At 42.4% G+C, this 26469-nt stretch overlaps 1 protein-coding gene across 5 annotated transcripts in view; it reads left to right on the top strand.

Annotated features, from left to right (window-relative positions):
• The window catches only part of LOC146871979 (ubiquitin carboxyl-terminal hydrolase 49-like), a 507658-nt gene that overhangs the window by 268775 nt on the left and 212414 nt on the right, over nucleotides 1–26469 (top strand). The window contains exon 1 of one of the 5 annotated variants that reach the window (XM_085652737.1): nucleotides 17926–17990. The exons of the other annotated variants lie outside the window; for them this stretch is intronic. The gene's annotated coding sequence lies outside the window, so the exon portion shown is untranslated. Of the gene's footprint in view, nucleotides 1–17925; nucleotides 17991–26469 lie in introns of those variants that run through there. 5 annotated transcript variants of the gene reach the window in all.

The following is a 26469-nucleotide window of genomic DNA, read 5'->3' as shown; positions in this document are numbered from 1 at the left end:
ATAGTTAGAAGGATTGCAAAAGGAGGAGAACGTTCTATCCCCCTCATAAACTTTTGAGAAATGGTTGATCCACTCGTCCTCGGAAATTGCTATTTCAAGAGAGGGACAAGACTTTTCAGTGAATAAAGGATTCCTGATAATCTTCCAGAAACTGGCACTATCTTTACGTGTCGAGGCCTCATGCAATGCCTCCCAAGATTCCTTTCTTATCTCATCTTTCCTATCTTTAATAGCAAGTTTATATTGAGTCCCGAGTGTGCGTACAGCTTCTAAACACCTAGGTTTTTTGTGTAATGCCTCCTTTAGGAGGGAGTACGCCTTAGTACACCTAGAGTTGAACCAACCCTCCTTCGGGGGTTTTTGAAGTCTACATTGTCTTGTCAGAGAGGATCTAATCTCTTTACAAATTGACAAAAAGGATGCTAATATATTGTCTGGAGTGACATCCATAGTTAAGCATGCTAAAAAATCAGGGGCACAGTTAGTGCATACCCTTTTAAGCGTTTTAGGTTGATCCACCTTGTCCCATTTAAGCGTAAAGCCATTGTAGGAACCAATGGCAAGATTGTTCCAGAGTATATCATGGTCTGAACCTTTTTTTGGGGCAGACCGTTTTGGAATCAAAATGGAAATACAAAGTGGGAAATGATCGCTTAAGACAATATCGGATACAATAAAAGTTGATATATTAGAAGCATGCTTATTTGTAATAAGTGCAAAGTCAATCGTGGAGGAACAGCCTCGCCCATTAAAGGTTGGTGGAAGATGAAATGGTATGGGGCAAACCTCATTGACAAAGCCCAGATCCAATTGGCCAATGAGTTCATTCAATTGTTCACCCAAAATAGAGTGGTTAAAGTGAGACAAAAGCAAACCATCATCATCAACATATTTACCATGACTGCATCTATTGTCTGCAATCAGATTACATAAAGAGCAATTAAAATCTCCCACAAGGAGTATAAGCGTGTTAAATCCAAGGATTTTTTCCTGTGAGAGAATTACTCTAACTATTTTCTTGCAGATGCTAGGAACTTCCCCGGAGGTCATGTTATTATAAAGGTTAATCAAGACAATGGGGGTTGCGATATCCAAGGTTATTGTCAAAACCTGGAAATGAGGATCTTTAACTGGCTCCGTTATCTTAATTAAATGCAATTTGTTTGATATATAAGTTGTCAGACCCCCCTTGGCTCTACCATGAAGGGTATCCACAGCCGGAGTATGGAACGTTTTAAACCCATTTAGATGTATCGGGTCTATGGTCCAGGTTTCTTGCAGGCAAACAAGATCTTGTGAGTTAATAAAATCTTGCCAAAGTGGGTTGCCAATTTTAGACTTAATACCCGCAATGTTCCAAGAACAAATGCTACAAGGTAGAGATCCAAGTGAGGGACAGACAATAGGAGCCATAGTAGAATCTACCATAGAAGGTATTGAGCCCATCTCACAACCTATCCCTGGTCCCAATTCCATAGCAACTAAACATCCTACGTTATCATCTGCCTGTAATGGGCATTGAACTGTTTCCGATTCAGACAAAATATCATTCCTGGGATCACACCCAGAATCTGTGATAGCAGTAGGGGCAATGTGAAGAGGATAGGTTTGCTGTCAGTCATTATTGTCAAGTCCACTTAGAATATCAAAATGGTTAAATGTTGGTATGTTATATCTTTGCACTTCAGAAAATCCCAAATTATAGAGTTGGGGGCCACGGCCCCATGACCTTTCGTAATGAATTGAAGGATAAAAGAAGTCTAGGGGCACAATATTAACATAATCGACAGCTAAGTGGGCAGTATAACATTTTTCCAAAATGTGGTTAACCAACAAAGGGGACCTAAACGAGACAATCACACAATCCCCTCTCAATGATTTTGTTGACGATCCAAGCCAATGGACTCTTCTAACCATCTTAAAGTTTGAAAAAAGAGCAGTATTTGGCCCAAATTTAATTGACAAATAGTGAAGGGCTTTGTTCCTCAGAGTTGACCAATGCTCAAGAGTGTCTGGGGCAAGAGGTGGAACATTTGCTAACACCACGGTATAGGGTCGAGCCTCGGGAGGTAAGTTTAATGTAGGTAAGGTGGGTGTAATAATTTTTTCCCTGGTATCTACAGCAGGTCTAGCAATAGATGGAACTAAATTAGGGACTGAATTAGAGGAACCTTGTCCATTTGTTCCCTCTAAGCTAGTAACATTGATACCAATAAACTCTTTCTGTTGACATCCACCAGATGTCTCTGAAGTTTTCACAAAATTACTAGGTACGTCAGAAACAGGTAGTTGGGGTGCAACAGACTGTAGGGAAGAAAGTTCATTTACCTTTGAAACTTTTAAAACCCCCACCACATGAGTCTCCATATTATTCACCCTATCTTCAATGATTGCTAATTTAGATAAAATAGGTGTAATCAAGAAAGTCAACATGTCCTCCATTTTTTGCCAAAAATTCTCTCCTGTGCACAGATCACTCAAAGGAATATTAGGAGGAGCAGCTGAAGATATGTTCTTTTCCTTTTGACCTTGTTCCATATTAAGTTTAATGGCAGGTTTACAAGGTTTAGTAGTTCTCTTTTGTTTAGCTTTTAATAACTGCAGACCTTCCTTATCACAATGTTTTGACTTATTCTTCGCCTTCTGGCCTCTGGTTCTCATTTGCGGTATTCCAATAGAAGTACTTTGCTCTGAGCCAGTGATAGAGGTTGGGCTTAGAGGTAGTTCTGTACCCGGCTGTACTGGTGGGTCGTCATGCATAGGTGAAATATCAAGCGAATCCTGTATAGAAAAAATAGCCAGGGAGAGCCTGGATTGAATAGGCAACACATCATCAGCTGTCTGCTGTTGGGAAAATGCTAAATTCCCTAAATCTTGTTGTGCTCTCGATAATGGGAGATCGAGAAAAGATGGTACGATTAAAGAGTCATGGGACATAGTAGTATAGACCGATGCATTGATTACGGGAAGAGGGGGGGGCAGGCCAGCAGGGAGCGAAAGACGCCTTTCAGTACTTTCAATGGCCGAGGCGACCACCCCGATTGTTTTTTGAAGCATACGGTCAATAGCAGTCAAGGTTGGCAATGGTGTATTATTTTGCCTTGTGTCATTATGAGAGTGTTGAGCCTTGTGCTTCCCCATGAACACAGTCGATGCAGTAGAGCAGTAGCAGACTTCAGTTGACGCCTTGATTGATATAGGAAAAGAGACAAACGTCTACACAAAGTACTAACGAATCACACAGTTCTGTGCATTGACAGTAAAATACTTTAAAAATAATAATAATAAGATACAGTACAACTATATCAAGGAGATGGAGCCCGGCCCGGCCTCAGTCGGCCCCTGACGGCCACAGACGGTCCCGCCCTTGTCCTGGCTCTACCCGCGCGCGATCCCGCGACGCGGGAGCAGCGCCGAAGAGTTAAACGCCTCCTAGCGCGCAACTATTGGTCAGCTGGTTGTGTCCGCTAGGGCTGCTGGGGCGTGTGGTCCCGTCTCCCCACTGCGGCCGCGATAGATGTCAACGCAGCAGCGGGAGACCGGGACAGCCGCTAGGGCTGCTGGGGCGTGTGGTCCCGTCTCCCCACTGCGGCCGCGATAGATGTCAACACAGCAGCGGGAGACCGGGACAGCTGCAGGGAGCAGGGCAACAGGAGCAGGCAACGAAATCCGCCGGTCCGCACCACCAGGAAGGGGCGAGATGCCACGTAAGTTTTGGATAAGTGACCCTAATCAGTGGTTTTACCCAAGGAACACCTGGTATAGGGTAAGTATTCACAAAACGGACACGTTTGTGCCCACAAATATTATATTGAATCGCAGGGTAATGAATTCCCAAAGTCTGGATTGGCGTACAAGAAACAGGAAGTGGAATGATATGTCGTTATAGTCTTATCTTTTTTTATTAGAATGCAGGTGAACGCAAAACGGCCGACACGTGTTTTGCCCAGAGGCCAACAGGCCAGGGCTGCTTCAAGACAAAATATAACCGCTTCTGTATGCAAAGTTAACAGTCCTAGCAGCCGAACAGAAAGGAGCGGCATCCCCCAGCGGGATGCATGGAAAAATTATATGCGGTCTGAATGATCAGCTCCCCGCTCGTTGTACAAAAGACTGAACATACTGTGATAAACACAACTCTTGTCTTCACGCACAATATCAACCTGTTAAACACACACTCTTCCATCCATGACACTGGCGTGCTGCGCACCCAAAATGCACTTCGGTGCGCAAGTGTTGTTATTGCTGTATGTAATGATACACCATTTTCCATCCGTTATGGACTTCACCGGATCGACATATCTCAGTATGTTTCTTGCGTTAATTCACTGAGCAGTCTAACTGATTTGTTCACTTTCTCAAGCATTTCTACCCGCTTTCCACAGTCTTGCAGTTTGCAGTGTCCCTCAAACCCCTCAATCCCAGCCGAGTAAAGGGAAGGATCATCTTTAATTTACGGCTTTGGTTTATATGCGTTCCTTTCTCAGCCTTTCTGAATCATGTCTGACATGGAATCTCATTATTGCCCTGCAAATACATCTGATAAACCCTGGCTTGCCTGCTATGCGGGGAGCAGGATGCAGCTGCTTCCCACACTGCTCTTGGGAGCCTGGCGATTGGGGCATCAGTCTGTTAAGGTGGTCCTTGCCTTTTGAAGAGCATATATTTGCACAGACGACTGGCAGCTTTTTATTTTTTAAACTTGTTTTTTTTTTGTTGCAATGGGTACAGCAAGAAAGGCATTAGGAGACATTACAGTATCCAGGCATATTATTAAGGCAATACATTGACATAAAGTAGCCATGTCCAAATCCAGTTCTGTAAATCTGGAAAAAAAGGGAGACCGCTTAGCCTGTCCAGTTGCAGGTTATCATTGTAATACTAGAATTCAACAAACATAACCTCATGAAGAAACATATGCATATACAAGCAGCAGAGAGCAGACAGAACTGTACCTCACTAAGGGCGTGTACCCATGTTTCCGTGCCCCCAGTGGTGGAGGGTAATACAAAACGCTAGACTGACCACTTTAGTGCAGAGTTACACTGTACATATGGCCGTTTCCGTAGTCTATTATTCATGATTCAGCCTGCTCCACATTACCATTGTAAACTGCCGTACATGCTGTACAACCTAGTGTTGAATCGGTTGGCTGGACAGAGTAGTGTCGTACCGGACTGCCTGTAGCTCTAGAGAGTTTGTTAGCTGCAGCAGCTATTATGTCTGCCAACCCACTCCAATTAAATGTTAAGAAAGCAGAGGTCCTAATACTAGGAGCCGCTTCGATCCCTTGGACACCAGATTTATGGCCTTCTGAATTCGGGTCACCCCTGGTCACTGACGCTTCAGTCTGTTATTGGAACTCTGCATGGTAGACTGTGAAACTGAGAAGGTCCTTGATAGTGTCTTCTACTGCACTACAGTAAAGACAATGTCCTGTCTCTGCCAGACTGTTCATTTCACTGTAGTTTCCTTTTGGATACACAGAGTATGCCGGTGCCTCATCTTATCTGTTTTGTTAAGGTTAAGAGCGTTTGAAAAATCATCCGACTGTCAGAAATAATCTCTTACTTAGAAATTAATTAGAATGCCACTGTCTGAATAAGTGTTAGAATTAGCAGTCACATTTATTTCTGTTTATTACAGAAATGGGCGTTGGTTGTCTGTGGTGAACAGAAAACTGAAATCTCTGTGTTACTTTTTAAGCTATTGGGGTTCTAACCCTGTTTTGTGGAATCAAAATGTAAGTGCTAACAGTGTTGTTTCATGTTCTTGTTTCATGCACGCCACTCATTCTGTTTTGTTAGTGGTGCACAATGTCTGACGCTCGAAGGTTGGTTGTGGCTCCCAGTAATGTCTTACTCTGAAGTTGTGGAAAGACCTACTAGGCCCTGTGTATTTTGACTACCCACCAATAATTTATGAGGGCATCTTAAAACCTGAAACTTCGACCAGTTCCTTTGGGGTTGGGACTTGTGATGCAGTTCAGTTTTCGTACTACTTGTATAATCCTACAAAAAGACTGGTAGGCTCTGTATCTTTTAGGGGTCACTGCCAGGGATCCTAAAAAGTGCTTGTTTATGTGGTTTTATTTAATTTTTCCTATTTGTGCCGAGAAGCCCTTTGGACGATCAGTAATGCTTTACATAAAAATAAGGCTAGTAGAATTTTGTGATATTTCACATTTCGTGTATTATGGATTTACCACACTTGCCACATAATCTCACATCTGCTACGCAACCTGTAGATTTTAGCTAAAAAGATATTTCTAGCCCAAACGTTCCAAAAATTATTTAAATGCCACACGTGGTGTGCAGTGGCATACCTTTTGGAGCGTTTAATGCTTGCAATGGTCTTGCACACTCAACTAAGCATTTGATTGCATCCTCTCGCCTGCTTGTTTTGACTAATAGGATATTTATTAACTGTGAGTTATCTGAACTCCTTTTGCGCCCTTTAAAGCTGGGGCATCATTTAACCTGAGTGATACTGAAACGTCTCCTCTCCATAATATCACCGTGAAGACCTCTTTTACTGATCATTGCTCTAGTAATCTTTCCTCTCTGTATACTATTATTGATGGCAGTTACCTGTCAGGACTGCTGTAGCATTTAAAGCGAATCTAGTACCTTCAAGGACACCTCCTAATGAACAATGGTGCTGCAAGGTCTTTTACTCTATCCGTTCTGTTTAAGGCTATCTTGTTTCTGTCAGTGATACTGCAGCCTTTCAACACCATTCAAGTGTCGTGAAGGAACATCAGAGAATGTATATATGTTACTCGATGTCCTCTATGGTCATGTGTAAGGTTATGAGTAATGGATTGAGGAATGTGCACCTAACAATAATGAAGAAATTAAAAAAAAATCACTTTTTGATTTGTAACAATAACAGCCCATCAACAGATGTGTAAGGCATTTTGTTTGTTTGTATTTCTTAGTTGGTGATGTTGATAGTCAACCATAACTTCACTTGATTGAAGATCAGCAATAGCAGTGTATGAAGGGGAGTTGTAGTCGCCCACAAATTCTTCTACTGTGGAGGACTGCTTTTGGTTATCAGAAACCTTTTTGAGATTTTTTTTAATGAATGATAATTTTTGACAATTCTGCAAAAGTCCCCCAAAAATGTGTACATGCAAGAATAGTTAATCCTTGCAACGTTTGCTTTGCACAGATTAGTAAATGGAAGGGGCAGTTATTAGGGTGAAGTCCCAAAAATTAATTCACATTCATATAGCGAATTTTTAGATTGAAGTCTACGCTGTCTGGTTGCGAAAAGACTTCTTGTGGGTATTCCGAAAGCTTCTCTAGTGATGCATTGCTCCCCATTGATTACCATTGGCTTTGTGGTTTGGAACTCAAATTTTCTAGCTTTCTGTTTGCTGACTTTGTTTTAGGTGGTCCAGCATGTCTTCGTCCCTCTGGAGGCGCAAATCTTGTTTACCATCACTCCTTGTATTCTTCCACGAGTCCTCGATTTCTGTGCACAGGCCTTCAAATTTGGGGAAATTTTCAGGGAAAGAAAAGTTTTTTTTCTAGCACGCAACAAAATGTAAATGTATATACATGAACTGTGCAAATAATTCAAAATATATCGAAATTAGAAAAGCACAAATGAAGCAATTTTTTTTTTGCAATTTTGAAGTGTGGTAGAAACAAGTATTTAAATACGACCAAACAAATCAGTGCATTAGGTGACGCCATTGCCACACATTATCGTTTGTGCACTGTAAGTTTTATCAGTAAAACGGTATGTGCAAATGTACTGGTCATTTCAATTGAAAATGTGTTGTCTGTAACTGCAGCGCGCTACCACACCGTGCATTCTCCACTTTATGCCTCTCCTTTCTACTCTACACCACCCCACACTACGCCACTGCACTTTACGCCTCTCTTCTTTGCACCTCTCTACTCCTTGCCAGTGCCCCTTAAGGCACTCTACTCTGCACCACTGCTCCCTACGCCACTGCACTCTACACCATTCCACTCACCTCTGCACCATTCCACTGTGCGCCACTCCACTTTAATACACTGAACTCTACTCTGTGCCACTCCATGCCAATCTACTTCAAACCACTGCACTACATGATACTGCACTCTACACCAATCTACCCTCTACCACTCCACGCCTCTTCTCTCTACTCTGAAACAATCTACTCTTTGCCACTGTACTCTACACCACTGCACTCTTTGTCACTCTACTCACCTCTGTGCCACCGCACTCTACTCCACTCTGTGCCACTCTACTATTCTCTGCGCCACTGCACTCCACCGCATGCCAATGCACTCTATACCACCACAGTCTAAGCTGCGCCACTCTACTGTGCTGGACTCCACACCCCTCCACTTCCCTCCACTAACACTCTACTCCACTCTGCCATTCTACAAAACTCTGCTCCACTCTGTGCATTTCAACAACACTCTACTCCACTCTATACAATTGCCTCTATGCTACCCTGTGCCACTTCATTCCATTTTATGACTCGCTATGCCACTCCACCCACCAACACACTGTGACACTCCACTACACTCTACACCACGCTATGACACAATTCAACACTGTACTCCACTCTGTGCCACTGCACTCTATTATACTACTCCACTGTATACCACTCTACGACACTCAACTCTTACACTCAACTCCATTCTGCGCGGCTCCACTTTGCTCTGCGCGGCTCCACTTTGCTCTGCACCACTCCGCTCCACTTTGCTCTGCACTACTCCACTCCACTTTGCTATGCTCCATGCCACTCCACTCCGCTCCATGCCACTCCACTTTGCTCTGCGCCACTCCACGCCACTCTGCTCTGCGCCACTCCACTCCGCACCACTCCACTCTGCGCAACTCCACTTTAAGCCACTTTACTCCATTCTAAGTCCCTCTACACCACTCTAAGGCATTCTACTCCAATCAAGTCTGACAGTCTACTCCAGTCCATGCCCTTCCACTCTGACACTCCCCTCCACTGTACGCAGTTTCCTCTATGCCACTTCACATTACTTTACTCCACTCTGTCTAAGCCACTCCACTCTACCCCACTCAACTCTACAATACTGTGCGCCTTTCCACTCTGCAACACTCTACTCCCACCACTCTATGCCACTTCACTCTACTCCCTCCGCTCTACGACACTCCACTTCACTCTACGGCACTCCGCTCTTCGACACTCCACGCCACTAACCTTTAGCCATGTTGAACAGCAGCCACGCTAGTGTACAGTATGGCTAGAACGCATTGACAAAATCAAAAGCTCTTGCGTAGGTGTGACTTATTGACTTTGCCAATGCTTGTTTGTTGCTTTAGAATGCAAAACTTCCAGTTGGATCACAAGCAAACTTGGGCTGCAGATGGTGCTTTGCTTGCGCCAAAATCAATTTTTGGGTTTGGGGAAAATCTGTACAATGATTTCTTGAAAGAAGCCTCAAAGGAAAGTCATAACATGTATATCTGGATGGTCGTTTATGAACAAACTGAATCATTAGTCAAAATTTCAGTCTCATTTGGAATCTGGCTACAGATTTTACTGTTCGTGCTATTGAGTAACTTGCAGGAACTGATCCTGCTGTGGTGAAAAACGTCTTTGAAATTGGGGCTGCATATTGAGTACCCCTACCTAGCTCCAGAGAATCATGAGCATATGCCACCTCAAAGTTAGAATATGCCTTTATTTAATACATTCTAAACTCATTCTCTAGTTCATGAATGGAAACGTACATTCTTATGCACCCATTCAAAGTTCAAATGACAAAAAGCCATCTAGAGAGCCGAAAAGCAATCTTTCGGCCCACAATTGTTGTGGTAACTGGTTAGTCCGTTTGTTGCAGAGAGGACATGGCTAAAAGCAGTGCCTAGTTGGTATTGCATGGCTGAAGGCTTTTCCCTGTGAATACCGTCCCCCAGCACGCCTACAGGGGTTTGAGATACAGGACAATGGCCTAAGGCGGGGCTGAATGCTATTTAGACAACTCTGATTTTGTGCCTGTTTGTAATTTTATATCTGTATGCTTGATGATTATCTAGTGGTTTCACTAATTCTATGTGAGGCAGGCGTGAATGGTTATGGTGACAAGCAAATGATAGATGGCATAGGACAGAATAGTTGATTGGGAAAAGTTAAGTCATATGCTGTAGGTCTGATTTGTTTATTATAAAAAGTTATTACTAAGGCATTAGTATTGTCTAATTTATTGTGAAAGCTTATGTTAAAAGAAAGAGACCTTTCAGTGTGGATTGTTATGCCACTGTATAAAAAAACCTCTAGACTGGTATCTTGTTACATGGAATCTCACAGGTAACTGTAGTAGGCAATGGTTTTGGTGTTGGTCACACTATCTGATGAACCTTTGGGATAGTGGATTTGCCTTGCGAAAATCCTTGATAGACCCTCTAAGGATGTGTTGTATATTGTTTTACCAACTATAGTTGTATGCATGTTTGTAATTTTCTTCTTTTTATTTAGCTGTGTGCGTATTACTTGATCATTATTTGTTTTTAGGTCCGACCTGACCGCTTTTCGGTCTGCCTGATTCTTGTAAGTCATGAAAAAAGCATAAAGGATCTTTAGGTCAGCCCTCCCCAGCCATTGATCTGCTCAAATCTCATTCTGATTCTGCCTACCACAGCATACATTGTGGGGCAGTGGGAAATCTCACTTCAGCCTTTGACTTTTTTGCATCATGAAAGCTTTTTGCCTGATCACAAGTTCACATTCATCTTCAAAGAAGTGCCCTGCAGTGCCAGGTCTGGTGGACCAACACATTGTTTTAAGTTACCTGCCGGCCATGGCCTGTGGAGGTTTCACACCCTATAAAGAATATTTGCTGCAAAGAACCTCCAAACAATTAGCTGGAAATCTCCTCTCTGTAGGGGATTCCAACTAACTGTGCACGCCGTGTGATATTGGCTCCTCACTGGGTGACTGTGTTTTGGGAGCCAATATCTTGTGAGACAGGGAGGTACAGTGTGATTTGGAAGATCCAGGTTTCTATATCTTTTCTAAGTACACGCGCCGGATATGAAGTTTTTGCATTGTTTGATTGAAATTAAATGGATTGATTAAAAAAAATATATAAAACAGTCAGTAAAATTGCACCTTATGAAATTATAGAACAGTTCATCCCTCATTTAAAAAATATTCTTCACAGTCCTTACTTTACAATACTCTTTACAAATACGTATCATTCAATAAACAACCCAGACTATCACCTCAGCCTTATACACTGAAGTTAATTGTCCATCCATACTAAACTGTGCTTCCATGCCTTTATCAAATAAGTATAAACATTAACCTTCTATATAACCAAGAATGTTCGTTTCTATATGTTTGAACCTGCAGTCAATGCATCTTCTGCTACATTGCAGTAGCCGTCCTCTTTAATGTCCCTCTGCTCCATGACCTTATCCTCTCTGAGAAACATTGTGTTGGCTCGTACACTGCCTGATCTTACTTGGCCTGTAGCTTCATCATTTGTGATATCACACTCTGTGTTGCTTTGTCCTCTGTGGTGAATTCTGTGGTGTCAGGCACTCTTTGGCGACAGGCTTTATATCTAAAAACCTCCACTTCAGGCTTGTTAAGAAACTATCGCTTATCTAATTAAGAGCAAGAAAACCTAGGTGAAATCAACAAGACAAGGTTGACCATGCACAGCAACAAAAACAACAAGCTCTGCCGTGAGTTGCATAGCTATCCCTCAGAAGTAGAAACCACGATGGAGAAAAGACAACTCTGCTGTGTAGCATGTTGGTATGGGGCATGCCTAGTTTTAAATGTACATTTTTTGTATACTGGCAGCCGCAAAAGACACCGGACAGGTGTGCTGGTAGCAGTTGCTCTCAAGGAAAAATTATCTCTGCAAAGTGAGATTAAGAGGACGGTAAGGGGAGGTCTTGAGGGATACACAGATCTTTTCTTCTCTATCTGACTTCCTAGGAAAGAAAAGTATGAAAAAAATATTTAGCAAGAAAGAGGAATGATGCCAGGCCTTTGTGTGCTAGAGGCAAGTGAGAAGCCTAGTTACCACTTGCTTCCCCAGGTGACATATAAAAGCCCTCTAGTATAATTACGAGTTTAGGTCCTTCACTCTCCAGGGTGTGTCTGTCAAGGATTTGCCATAAGCTTTAGAAGGGTTAAAAACTGCGATACAGCATGATGCAGTAAATAACACTCCATAAACTCAAGGTCCAGCCACTGCTATGTATTCCAAAGAATAGGACTTTTATTTGAAGGCACCTTAAAAGCAGTTAAAAAAGCAGTAAAAAAAATCGGATACATAGAGAAAACTAACCCTGAAGGTTTTTATAGCACGTATACACTGGGAACTAAATTTCTATGACATTGACTATTTACCTGATAAAGCTGCATTAGGGTCAACTTATGGAACTTCATCGCTCACCCGGTCTTTTACCAGAATTTTTATAAACCTTTTTGAAATCCTAGACACTGGCAAAGAAGTACCTGACAGAAATGATGCAATGTTTCTATGGTATGCTTAGCCCTCAATATAAGTAGCTCTGGCTCTCGCTTCTAGTTTGAACAGCTCTGTGGGGTAAAACCCCAGCTGTGAAAATTGCAGACACTAAAAAGACAATGAGCAAAACGTTTCTGAATCCAAAACCCCACCACCAAAACAATTCAATGTTGTTACTGGTACAGTTGATGGTTTTTCATGTTGTTGGTGTCCATGCATCTGGTGATCAGGTGTTCATACCTGTCTGGTTTTCATATAGCACTTTTGCCCAGTGGGACTTAATTATATTGAAAATGTAGTTTGCACAAGCACTTTTAGTTACTTTCCAATAGATATATATACCAGTCCAAGATGATGACCCTTGTCTTAGATGGCTTGGGTGGACGCAGCCTAAACACTTCCATGACATGACTCACCAGCGGGGAATGCTGGGAGTAGCCAGCATGTTATTTTACAGGGTCCACACTTGCCGTAGAAGCTCTTGAGAGTTGGGAGCGCCAACAGGGCAAATTTCTGTGTATATTACCTTGCTGGTGAGCACTTTCAGTAGTCGTGAGACTGGTAATTTTGCCTATAGTCTATACAGTGCGGGTATCAGTAGATTAAGTGTGTAAAGATGTATGCGAGCTGTTCACAGGTAAGCACCACTACTGTCTCAGAGTGTGCGATCTGGGAAATGTTGTTTTTGTAAAGAGGCTTTATTTTACAGTGGGATTCTGAGGGAAATCACCCTATGATACAGTGTGGTGTAGCTACTGGCACGACATGTCCGATTCAACACATGACACCTTTGCCACATGCTCTATACAGTATCTTGCTTGCACCTATTATACTTCTAAGATGAAATAAGATTAGGGCCTCCTGTGGATCGTCTTTTTTTTAAATGGATGAAATTTACATTTGTATACTTTAGTGGCGCTCTATCCTCCTGGATAAATACAGTTCTTTGTTTCTTGCCTGCTGATTTTATGTGCTTCAGTGTTTTCCCCTGATGAAGAGCTTTCAGCTAGATATACATTGGGGAAGATAGACAACAGTTGCAAATATGAGGAGATTATCAATAAAATGACTAAATGGAAGTGAAAGTAAAGTAACTTATTTTAAAAAATCTTATCAAACTTATCAAAGTTGGATAGACTAACACAAACCCCCAAGGGTGCTTAAAGTGACGCCTGGTCCTAATACTCAAGGAAACAGTGTAAACATTTGACATATTTGTGACTTGGTTAGGACCAATAGGTGACTGCGGGCACATTCAAAACTCGATTGAACTCTTATACATGTGCAACTGGGTGTGCTTGCAAGAATAAAGGGAGCTGTTCAATTTGATCTGTACCAGTGTCTGGTCACAACATAGTTCAGCTACTCCCAAAACCAGTTAGAACACCAGCTTTAGAGGGCTTAAATAAGAAACGTCTTATCACAGTCAAACGTATTTGGTTGTGGTGGAAACGCCCATAAGACCAGGACACCCACTAGCCTGCTGGGCTTCATCATTTACCGCTTAGTAGTAACTAGAAATTGTAAGGGACCAGGATGATAGTTTTAACAGTTCTATAATCGGCGTGACTGGCACCAGGCAAAATAATCTAACCCGTGCAGGATGTGTGGTGGCATTCCTCCTCTGGGACCCTCAGAGTCTCAAAGGGTACCTGCAAGGTCAAGAACAGTGCAAGTTCTTCATTGAAGGTCTGGAAAGTACTTCTGTCGCTCCACTACCACATCAGTGTTTGTCTTTGGCCTGCATCCCTCTTTTATAGACCAGATGGGCCGTGCATGTGTTGGTTCTTTGAGGTGGTCTTCATGCAGATTCTCCATTCATCTGGGGCTTGTGCAGCGCGTCCTAGGTCAGGGCAGCTTGTCTGTATACAGGGGCATTCTGGATAATCTTCTGCAGAACAGGTCAGTACGCTTTCACTCCAGAGGTCACAGTAACAAGGCTTCTTTAAGAGTCAAGACATTGCACCCAGTCTGTGTAGGAGAACCACACCCAACAGGCCAGGGGTATGGAATTTAATAAAATATCTACTTGTCCATGGTGCGGGTTGCTTCATAAATCTACTTATCCTGTAGCAAAATCCACTTGTCCATTTGGTGCCATGTAGTGCGGCGACACATTATGACTGCAATCTCATTATATAAGAGCTGTGATATAGCCTCTCTGATTATGCCAGGGCTCATACCATAGTAGTGCTTGAATACTTGCAATCCCCTTATGTTAACACGTTTCCGCAGATCTACATACTGGGGCTGAAGATAGTGGTAAGCAATATTTCCAGGGTTAGAATGCCCTTTTGAGTCTGTGCAAACCTACTAACTTGCATGTTTTAAGAGTTTTCAACAACTCTTCGCTAATTTTTTCCCATTCTGAGAAATGTTGGAAATTTTACAATGGCAGACGTAAACCTTCTTCCAGAGTGGGGAAAAAAGTGGTTGGAGGTAAAGTGAACCTGCGAACACTCAGATTCTCGCTTGAGCAAATCTACACATGCTAAAGGCAGTCCACTAATATTTTCTAGGAGTATTATTTCTTGTTCTACTTCTGTAAATTCTTGGGAATTCACAAAAGCCATATAGCTGCACTTAATGCAAGGACAAATACCATGGGTGCACTTTTGAGACTTTAATAATTGAGCCCCTAATTTGGTCTTGCATTGACCATGACCTTATGCATTTATTAAAATTCAGTCTCTCTCTGTATCAGCTGGCTTCACTGTGAGTGACAGCATTCTGCTCTTGCACAAGGATTATATCGGCACACAAAGTAGTTTTGTTCAGTGCCAGTAACTACTGTGGTGGTGTGTGTTTTTTTAGACTAAAAACTATTTTTGGCTTTTGCCAATGTTTGTTATAATGGTGAGGGCCACAGCAATAAGGTTTTACAAAAACAATGCCAAAACAATTCACACATTGACAAAACTGCAAAGCTGACCACCAATTTCAGACCCACTGGCTTTGCCAATGCTTGTTTATTTTTGTTTCTCATAATCTTAATGAAACTGGTGACACTGATTTTCCATTATGAATATTTTCTGGAAATACTAGCATGCATCAACACGTGTTACTATATGATGCTGCAAAGTAATAGTACCTGAAATTTTACAGTAGTTTAGCGAAATGTGTTTTTTCCTGCTTTCGTTTTTTAAGAATATTTTATTTTGAAAGGAAAGAATCGTCAATCTTGTTTTCAAGCTTCTGCAAATATTTGCATCAAATCAGAGAGCATTCTTGGAGCATTATACATAGCCTCATATTGCTAAACTTTGAAAGTGTGTACACATTTTTATACTGCAACCACTGTCCGTAGTGCAGTCAGCTTGCAACATTTATCTAGAGCGTTCACCATAATAATAAAGGCTGTCAATTAATGAACCATAGATACAAGTTTGAACAGCATTAACACATGGGCAAAAACATTACCTTAACTGCAGAAAGTGCCCTTCCCTGATCCATAACGTGTCACTGCAAACTGGCAGCCAAATGGTTTGTGCTGCAGGGGGTCCTGCCTACTTGTCCCAAGGACAAATTACACATGAAAACCTGTTGCCCTTGACCGCAAACAATATGTCCCGGGCGTCGGGCTATAGGAATTCCACATCCCTGCTTAGGCTAGTTTGATCTTATGATTTTGCTAGGGGCGGGCTGGAAAACGTAGTCCACTGGATGTCAAATAGATGTACAAAATACTGGCTTAAGGGAGCAAGTATTTATCCCATATGGTTGGCCAGAGTGGGAAGCAAGAGCCAACTGATTTGCCTTTTTCAAAAGTTCAAGTTCTTCTCTAATCAGGCTGAAGGCCATCCTCATTTGGTCCTGACTTCACAGGCTTCTGAAGCAGAGGGCAGACCAGTGAAAACTGATCAAGGTTGATCAAGGTGAGAAAGCTCTGGGCAAGTCACTCTGCTTAGGTGACATATAGAAACGCTGGAAGGGGGAAGGAGATTTCACTCTAGTCTGGGGAAACTTCTCTGGACCTAGCAAGGTGTGCTCCATTCAGGGCAACAATAGCTTCATGGTGTGGATCATAACGGTATGCGCTTACAGTTTTCAACGTCTATCTATGGGTGGCTTTTTTCCTTTCTTGAATTAGTGCCCAACACACTCATTTCTAAGTCATTTTATATAGCACACTTAGATTGTGGGGTGTTAAGAATGTAAAGCTTGTCTGATGAGATAAGTTTGATTTTTGTTGAAGGTGGTGAGTGGAGTTATTTTCTTTACTTCTGTGAGTAGCAGAACGATTGTTACACAAGGGTGGCAGATGAAAAGGGTTGTGTGTCTGAACAAGAAAATCACTGCTTTCATCGCTGTTATTTCCATAGCCTTGGAAATTAGATGAATAGCTACCCTCACACAGTTTGGGGCAGTGGGGTCATTTCAGGTAACTGAGAAACCAAACCGCACAGTTAAAAGATGGAGGCACCTCAGTGTCCTCGTAGAGATTGAGGGTCACATTTAGCAAAATGTATGGCAAGTCATAAATGACTTGCCGGATGATCATGCAGAGGACTTTCGTCCCAAAAGCAAGTTAGGGTAAAAGGGACACTTTGAAACATTTGTATTTTCTCGGGGCAGTAGTCTTGATATTAATGTGGATTCTTTCTGTTCCCTGCTCAGTCTATTTTGCTGGTTCACTAGTGATATAATTATTTGGTACCTTTACTTTGTAAAATACCCCTTTTCTCTTCTATACTCACTGTCCTAGTAAAGTTCACATTTCACAAATATTTCAACAGTATTTTCTTTGATTAAATTGGCTCAAACCTAATGCAGTTATAGAGCGTTTACCAGTTTCTAACGACTTTAGATGTGATGCTCTAGCATCAAAATGTTTTTTTTCTTTTGCACATGATCTTGTTGATGAAGATGTTCTGTTTTGCAAAAATAGTAACAGATACAGGCCTTCTGCCCCATGGTTTCCACCTTCTCTAGGAAAAAATGTGCTGTACATAAATTAAAGCAAAACAAGGGAAGGAAACCTTTGAGTCTGTTTAGACTAGATAGCTCTTGTGTTTAATGTGCAAAAATATATCCTCACAATGAAACTGAACCACAAAACCTTTTCACGTTGATTTATCTTATTTTAAACCTTTATAGGCTACTGACATTTGTCAGACGAAAGATTATGTATAATAACATTCTGGTTTTTTCCTAAAATCAATCTAGTCAGTTTGATTACAGACCGCGTTACCAGGTATTGCTTTCCACTGTTACCGGAGGTGAGTTTTTAGCTGCTGTTGTCTTCATAAAGGCTATGTTCTGTACAGATCATGTGCTGCCAACTGCTGTTATTTTCCAGTTGTACAGTAATTTTTTCCGTATTGCCTACCTGTGCTAAATGCCTTTGCCCACTGTTAGCCTTGTTTGAGTAACTCATTGACAAGGGCAGTGACCCATATTTCTTCAAATCTGTGTCAACATAATCTTTTTCAGGTGTATCAGTTTGGGTCTTCTCTTTAAAGCAGCAAGAAGCTGCCACTCCGAGGGTGATTGAGGCTCCTATGCATATTTAGGATGGTGGGTATATTTCTGTCTCTGTCCTTATGGATCTCTGATCGAACCTTGCCACAGTCGACCATGCTGTATTGATTAATATTTTCTCTACTGTGAAGGGCCTGTGAGAACAAGTCTTAAAATAGTTCTCCTCTTTTATGGCCTGACATTCTCAATTCTGCCAACTATGTTCCTTCAGATATGGCTGCCTAACCGTGCCTGTGGTGTTCACTAGCAGTTTATCCCTGCTCCTACAGTTTCCTAACCTCTGTTAGGAGCTTTTGTCGGATCTGTTGCCATGTACTAGCAACTCTATTCTCCGACATCTTGACAGCATTCAACTTTATATGAGAGCGTCGTCCTTGGATGCCAACATCAGCTGTGGAAACTGGGTCTGGGCACTCAGGTACTCTGTCTTAATGAACGACTGTCTTGTGTCTTCACCTTCTGCTCTTTCCTTTTTAGGTCGCGCCTAGGCAGCGCATGCGCGGTCTCTTCGAGACATGCTGTGTTCACTCTGTGGGCTTCCAGCCCACCCATCGCTCTTAATTGGTAACTTTAAGTGTCTTTTGCAAACGCTTGCTTGTATGTGGTTCTTCTAGTATGTCCCTCTTTTCCGCGTGTTGTTGCCGCCCACAGAGCACGCTCCTATAACTTGTAGCCTTTTACCGGTGTTCATGTATTTCAATTGTAATTACATTTATGTAGCGCTTATTACCCCTGACGAGGCGTCAATGAGGTTTTGCGGCAAGAAGCACGCTACTCCAGAACCCAGAAAAGATTAGTGGGAAATTAGTATAGTGAAATATGAAAGTAATCTGAGTGGTGGATAAGTTAGTCTCTTCGGATAGAAGAGGGAAGGGTCTTGAATTTCTTTTTCTTTTTGGAGTTCAAAGCAGTGGTAGGGGATCTTGGATTATTAAAGGGGAGGTAGAGGGGGAAGAGTCAGAGGGAAGGGTTTAGAAAGGCTTGGTTGGAAGATCTGAATAGAAAACAAGGTATGAGATGATGCAAGGAAGGGTAGAGGAGGGAAGAGTCTAGAAAGGGTTATTTTGTGAATCATAGTAGTGGTATACGGTTTGGGATGAATGAGACAATGAAGGTGGAAGATATATTGACAGAGGTATAGGGTGATAAATAGGGTAGTGCATTGGAAAGAGTAGTAGAAGGAGGTTTGAGACGAGTCAGAGAGTTGAGGTAGAGGATATATTGACAGCGGTGGGTGAAAAATAGAGTAGGTCATAGGATATGCTGAATTAGTTTTTTTTTTTTTTTACTCTTTTTTTTTTTTTCCCCACTATCCCCCCCCCACCCCTCCGGGTCCGATAAAAAACAAAGGATGATAAAAAAAAAACAGTAAATTAAAAAGCGGTCTTAAATCCATGGAAAAGCAAGAAACAATGAATACAGTGGAAAAGAAAAAAGAAAAAAAAGAGAGGAAGAGGTAAATAATTCACAAATATAAACAAACAATACTCAGCATATACATTATTCTTGAGAATTATTCAAAGACTCAAGCCATCTGGTCAAGGGGTCCCAAACCACTAACCCCCTTTCTCTTGCTCTTCTTCCCTTTTTAGCATAAACGGCTTTCTCCAATCTGTACGTAGCAAGAAATCTAGCTTGCCATTGACTGAAAGAAGGGGGATTCAGGTCTTTCCACTGCGTGGCAATGCATATCCGCAGAATAGTCATGGCTACAAATATCAAAGCTCCGCCTGCTTTAACACTGAGTGTCTCATATAACCCCAACATAATAGTGATAGGTGTAAGTTGAATATCTGAAAGAAGAACTTTGTTCAAAAACAGTTGGGTTTCTTTCAGAAGTGGAACAAGATTTGGACATGTAGCAAACATATGTACAGAGTCAGCACAATATTCCGAACAACGAGGGCAGGTAGTTCCAGGCCCGGTTGTCCATTTAGAGATCTTATTCGGAGTGATATACATAAAAAAACCAGTTTTATAAAATTGAGCTTGCAATTTAGGAGATAGCAGGTATGTGCGTGCTAGACTTAATGCGGGACAGAGAATATTAGAAGAAATATTCAATTTAAGCTGCCATTTAATGTTTACTTTGTTTAAGTCGTCTGGTCTTAGCTCATTCAAAGTATCGTATGTATCTCCGATCTTAGGTGCTTTAGAGCCTATTAACTTATCTATAAAGGCTAATGATACAAACCCAGCAGACCCTGCCAGATTCTTTACAAGATAATTCATAATCGCATGATATTGAAAGATCTGTTCTTTGTTTAGATTAAATTCAATTTGTAATTCCTCAAATGACAAAAAGCGACCAGCCCTGCATAAATCTCCCAACCTTCGTATCCCGGCATGGTACCAGTGACGTAAATATGTGCTTTTGAAAATTAATGGTAGGTTATCATTATTTCTAAGCGGAGTATAGTAACTTAGCCTGTTAATTCCATATGTTTTACGAACATTACGAAAGACCTGGTAGGCGCAGATCATAGTCTTGAATTTCACTCGCTTGTAATAACTATACTCTAACTGACGCCAAAGACATCCCTTTGCTTTTTCCCCCAGCAACAGGAAATAAGGAGAGGGTAAGCCTGAGGGAGAAAAGGACGACTCTTCATGTATTAATTCACAACAATGCTGTAAAGAGGCAGCCCAATAATATAGTTTTAAGTTAGGGAGAGCCAAGCCTCCTCTCTCATAAGGTAGAGAGAGTAGATTAAAAGCCCTTCTTGGATTCGAATAAGACCAAATAAATTGAGAAAAAATTTGTTCAAAAACTGCCAATATATGTCTGTTAAATATAAGCGGGATTGCACGAAAAAAATATAACAACTTAGGAAAATATGTCATTTTCAAAACATTACATCTTCCCAGTATGGTTAAATGTAAGTTATCAGTTTTCCGGAGTGCTTGTCTCATATTAGTGGCCAAAGGGGTCAGATTTTCATTTACCAAAGAATCCAAATCAGCAACAATATCAACTCCAAGATATTTTGCTTTCTTTGTAATTCTGTCATCTGTCCAAGTTATCTTTTTGTTGACAACGATCTGCGTCTTTGTTCTGTTAAGGGCGTACCCAGAGATTGTTCCAAACATTTGAGTTTCTTGTTCCAAAGTCCTGATAGCAAGTGCAGGTGCCGGGGTAATTATGGCAATATCGTCGGCGTAAGCCATGATTTTTGTGTCTGTGCCAAACCGAGAGATCGGGGAAATTAAAGGGTTAGTTTCAATTCTTCTAACTAGCGGGTCAATATAGAGGGCGAAGAGTAGGGGTGAACAAGGACACCCCTGTCTCGTTCCTCTTGTAATTTGTATTTCTTTAGTCAATTGAGTATTAATGGATATTTTAGCTGTTGGGTTCTTGTACAATGCCTGAATAGCCTGAATAATTCTTGGTCCGAATCCGAGATGCCGCAAAATGACCCAGAGGAATTGCCAGGAGACTCGATCAAATGCCTTCTCGGCATCCAGAAGTATTAGCGAGATCGGGTCTCCTGCCACCTCAGCAGCATCAAATAAGGTAATAGTCCGACGTATATGTTCAGTAGTACCTTTTTTTGGAATAAATCCGTGTTGCCATTTAGATACTAGTGACTCGATGTTTGCAGATATTCTCATGGCGATAATTTTTGAGAAGATTTTCGAATCATTATTTATTAATGTTATTGGTCTATAAGACGACATCTCAAGAGGGGATTTGTTTTTTTTAGGAAAAATCACAATTTTGGCGAGGGACCAGGAGTTTGGTGGATCGGCTCCCTCGAAGATGGCCCTTACTACACTAGTAAAAAGGTCTTTAATTTGGTCCGAAAAGATTTTATAAAATTCGATTGGTATGTGGTCCATCCCTGATGCTTTACCGTTCGGAAGACTAGCCAATGCTAGTGCAATCTCGTCCCACCCAGGAATATTCTCCAGCAGATCGCGTGCCTCAATATTTATTTTATCTGGCAGTGTTCCCATAAGATATTCTCCTATTTTGACTTCCAAGTCTTCCGGTGTCCCTTTATCTTCTTCTGAATACAACTTTTCATAATACTGCCTGAAAGCTTCCTGTATTTTTTCCGGATCTGTAATAAGTCCCTCTGTCTCACTGTTAATAGAAGTAATGGCATTTATTGTAGTCCTTTGTCTTACAGAGATGGAAAGCTGATGTCCGATACGCTCGCTCCACTCATAGCATTTTTCTCTGGCGGCAGCCCATTTGATAGCTACTTTTTCCGCTAAGATAACTCCCATTTCTGATTTAGAGACTGCTACTAAAGTCTGTGCCTCAGCTAAGCCTATACCGGTCAGCACTGCCTGAGTTAGTGTTTTTTCCGCTTCTATCATCTGCTGATGTAGTTTTTTGATTTGAGTTTTTTCCTGTTGATTCTTTCGAATAGAAAAGCGGAGTGTTTCCCCCCTTATGCCTGCCTTAAGCGTATCCCAAACCACCATCACAGATGCAGTCCCAATATTAATTTCCTGAAATTCCTGTAACCAGCCCACCATATGTTCTCGATATTTGTTGTCATATAACAAGGCCTTTTCAAAAGTCCAAGTTGATACGGGTCTTTGAATACCCCAACCTTCTAAGCTTAAAATGAGGGGATTATGATCCGATAGCAGTCGAGGAAAAATATCAATGGAACCGCCATGAATGAAGGCGGCGGATACAAAAAAATAATCTAATCTAACTAAAGATCGGTGAGGAGCGGAAAAAAAGGTAAAGCCATTCTGATCAGGTTTAAAGTGAGCCCAGGCATCTATTAAACCATGTGTATTTATTAAATTGGTCAGAGCTCGAAAAACTTTAGGTTTCCTCCCCTCATAACGCCAAGAATTATGAGAGTTCCATGTACTAGGGAGATTTAAGTTTAGGTCTCCACATAATATTATCGGAAGTGGCCAATGTACCAGTTCTTGATTGACGTGGTTTATTACCCCGGGATCGTCTAAATTGCTAGCATATACTGAGCAAATCGTAAATACAGGATTGCAAGGTAGAGAGCATTGTGCAATAACCCATCTCCCTAGTACATCGGATTTAACCTGATTAATGACTATAGGCAGTGATTTTCGTGTCATGATCGCTACCCCCTTTATCCGAGCCCCCTGTGAGGTTGCCCCAATAAGTTTAAACCCGAGAGTGTTTAAAATAGATCTCTGGGAATTTTCGATGTGAGTTTCTTGAAGGCATACCACGTCAGCACCCATCTGTGCTAATACCTGCGACACTTTCTGCCTTTTTGATACATCATTCAATCCGCAGATATTCAATGAGACTATGCTGATTTTATTTAGTGTATTTATGGTTTTTTGGGGTGCTATTAAAGCCAGACTGACCCGTTACAGAGAATCTGGTGATCCCATGTCATTGGGATCTCCCATCGTCCCATATCCGACTACTTGCCAGTTTTTTTTTCTTTTATTTATATTTTTTCTATAGCTGGCAGCTGATCTGTGCATGTTCTTAATGCACTGCAGGAACCGAGCTGCTGCTCGTTTTTAATATTGCCTCGTTTGTGTCATTTATTTTAAATTCCTCATTTATTATACCCTGCTTTTAACTAGCGCTTATTGCACCTGGCCCTTACTTGCATTTAAATTGGGACACCCACCGCTGTTTGGCGGGTCCGCTTCCCGGCGCAGGTCCGTTTTCAGCGCCACCTTGGATGGGGATGGCTCAACACTAACGCTGATTGGCTGGTATCGCGCTCTAGTCGCCAGGAGGACGCTAGGCGGATACTTAAGAGAATCATGCATACGCGCTGCGGATACGCGCTGCGGGGACGCCAGACTGACGCCGGAGTTACGCCAGAGTTCAGCCCGTCTGCGCCCGTCCGCGTTGAGGACGCGCTGCAGGACGGGCTGGACTCTGGGCCCTCCGACGTTCATCCTTCCCCTCCATTAGAGAATCTGTATGGTACTCTTCTTTCTTTGAGACCTCGTGCACTTTGTTGCCATCACCGGCTTAGACCTGAAGTCCTGAGCCGGGCCCGTTTATGTCCCTCTTGCAATAGCTTTTTTACTCGTCCTACTCAATCCGGTACTCGTGCTACCCCTCTTCAGTCTACCAGCCACATCTGTCAACCCAAACAGGGTTTTTTGGTCAATGCTCGTTCCCTGATTAAACATGGGATCGAATTTCATGATTTCGTCAGTTTGAGGAATCCAGACTGGGTCTTTGTCACTGAAACTTGGGCTTCTGAGTCCGCTGGTCATGATTTGCTTTTGGCTATACCTGAAGGATACACCTTTCTAAGATTAGACAGAGAACGTTGTAGAGGAGGTGGAATAGCCATTCTTTTTAAATCTACTCTCTCCTGCATAATAAAACCTGTATCAGTTTCTACAGATCCTTTTGAAGCGCTTTATTTTTGTATTACGCACACCCCGGTGAGCTCTTTTTCTGGCATATTACTCTATAGACCCCCTGGGTCTAGAGTCAACTTCTGCCCAGAACTTTTTAGAATTTTAGAACCCTATTTTGGTAGGCCTTACTTTACCATTTTGGGCGACATCAATTTCCATTTAGAGGATTCTATATCAAGAGACACCTCCTCTCTGATTAATTCCTTGGAGGCATGTGATTTTGTCCAACTCGTTCTTCATCCGACCCACCAGGCGGGGCACACCCTTGACGGGATCTTCACCAACGATTCCAGACTAGAAGTCGGTTTGCCGGTACCAATTACATGGTCTGACCATTTAGCAGTCCCGCTGTCCCTAGACATTTCCTGTCCTGATGTCACGGCTGACACCGGTAAAAAACAATCTAAAAGGAGCTTCAAAAATTTTACTAAGGAGACACTTGCACCTTTTATCCGCAACATCAGTATTTCAACTAAACAGAAGGTTGATGACTCGGCTCAAGATTTAACTGATGCCATTATCAAAGCTGCTGATGAGCTAGCCCCCCCTTCCTTTAAATCTGCAGCTAGACAGAAGCCATCCGCCCCTTGGTTCTCTGCCGATCTGCGGTTGCTCAGACAAAAATGTAGACAGAAGGAACGTGGCTGGCGTAAATCTTGGGATTTAAAAGATAGAGAAGGTTATAAGAGTCTACTACGGGAGTATAGAAAGCGAATCATTAAGGAAAAACAGGACTATTTTTCTAACTTAACCTGTTCGTTAACATCTTCCAGAGAGCTTTTTAAAATTGTAGACTCCCTTTGCTCCCTTCAGGTTCCTGATCCAGTAGTTGCTTCCCAGGAGCTATGTGATGATATATCGAACTTTTTTTATACAAAGATAGACGATATTTACATAGCCCTAAAGACGCAGAGGAACTCACTCAGTTTGGAGGATTCCGTGCAAATCACACGATTGGAGGCCTGGAATGTAGATTCCCCTCAGTCCCTTGAACACTTCCCGGCTCTTACGCTAGAAGATCTCAATAGCCTGTTGGATAAAACTAAATCTTCATCTCCCCTTGACCCACTGCCTCTCAAGGTGCTTAAAAACTGCAGAGAAATCATTCTTCCTCCGATGCTTGAGGTAATGAATGGAGCCTTGGAACAGGGCATTTTTCCATCACTTTGGAAGAGAGCCATCGTAAAGCCGCTTTTGAAAAAGACCACCTTGGACCCTGGAGTGCTGAAAAATTTTAGACCCATCTCTCTGCTGCCAGCCCCTGCTAAGATGTTGGAGACCCACTTGAACTTCCATCTTTCGAACTTCCTCGACGCCTCTGGCTTCTTGGATGGGTCCCAACACGGCTTTAGAAAGCTACATAGCACGGAGTCTGCATTGACAAAAGTCATGGATAACATCCGCAGAAAAGTAGATTTGGGTCTTACCTCCGTACTGGTGCTGCTTGATCTTTCAGCAGCTTTCGACACCCTGTCTCCCCTGACTTTAACATCTAGGTTAAGGGAGGCAGGGGTAGTCGGACCAGCGCTCAGTCTCATGAGCTCCTTCTTACAACATCGAGAGCAACGTGTCATGCTAGGTGAATACCTCTCCCCTGTCAAGTCGTTGCAATGTGGGGTGCCACAGGGGTCGGCATTGAGCCCGACCCTGTTTAACATCTATGTGGCCCCCCTTGCAAGACTTGTAAGATCTCAGGGGATGGAGGTAGTGTCGTATGCGGACGACACGCAGATTATGGTATCCCTGACCCACTCTGTCAGTAAAACTGCCTCTAACTTTAGGGCCTGCATGCAACTTGTTGCAGATTGGATGGTCTCCAACTCCCTAAAGTTGAATGGGGACAAGACAGAGGTCCTGGTCTTTGGCAAGGACCAGGACATATGGTCAGATGACTGGTGGCCCCCTTCTTTAGGCAGCTGCCCTATACCTACCAAATCTGCTAGAAACCTAGGTGTCATCTTTGACACCCAGCTCTCCATGGAGCTACAGGTGAATAGAACGGTGGCGACCTGTTGGGGTGTCATCAAGACCCTAAAAAGGATTGTGAATTATTTGTCCCCACGGGCGCGGAAACAGGTGGTGATTGCCCTTGTTGGCTCAAGGCTTGATTACTGTAACTCTGTGTACGCCGGGGCCAACAAGGGCTTGCTCCAGCGTCTACAGG

Source organism: Triturus cristatus, chromosome 1_1 (genome assembly GCF_964204655.1).
Source record: "Triturus cristatus chromosome 1_1, aTriCri1.1, whole genome shotgun sequence".
Lineage (NCBI taxonomy): Eukaryota > Metazoa > Chordata > Amphibia > Caudata > Salamandridae > Triturus > Triturus cristatus.
This window is presented reverse-complemented; position numbering and strand designations above follow the sequence as displayed.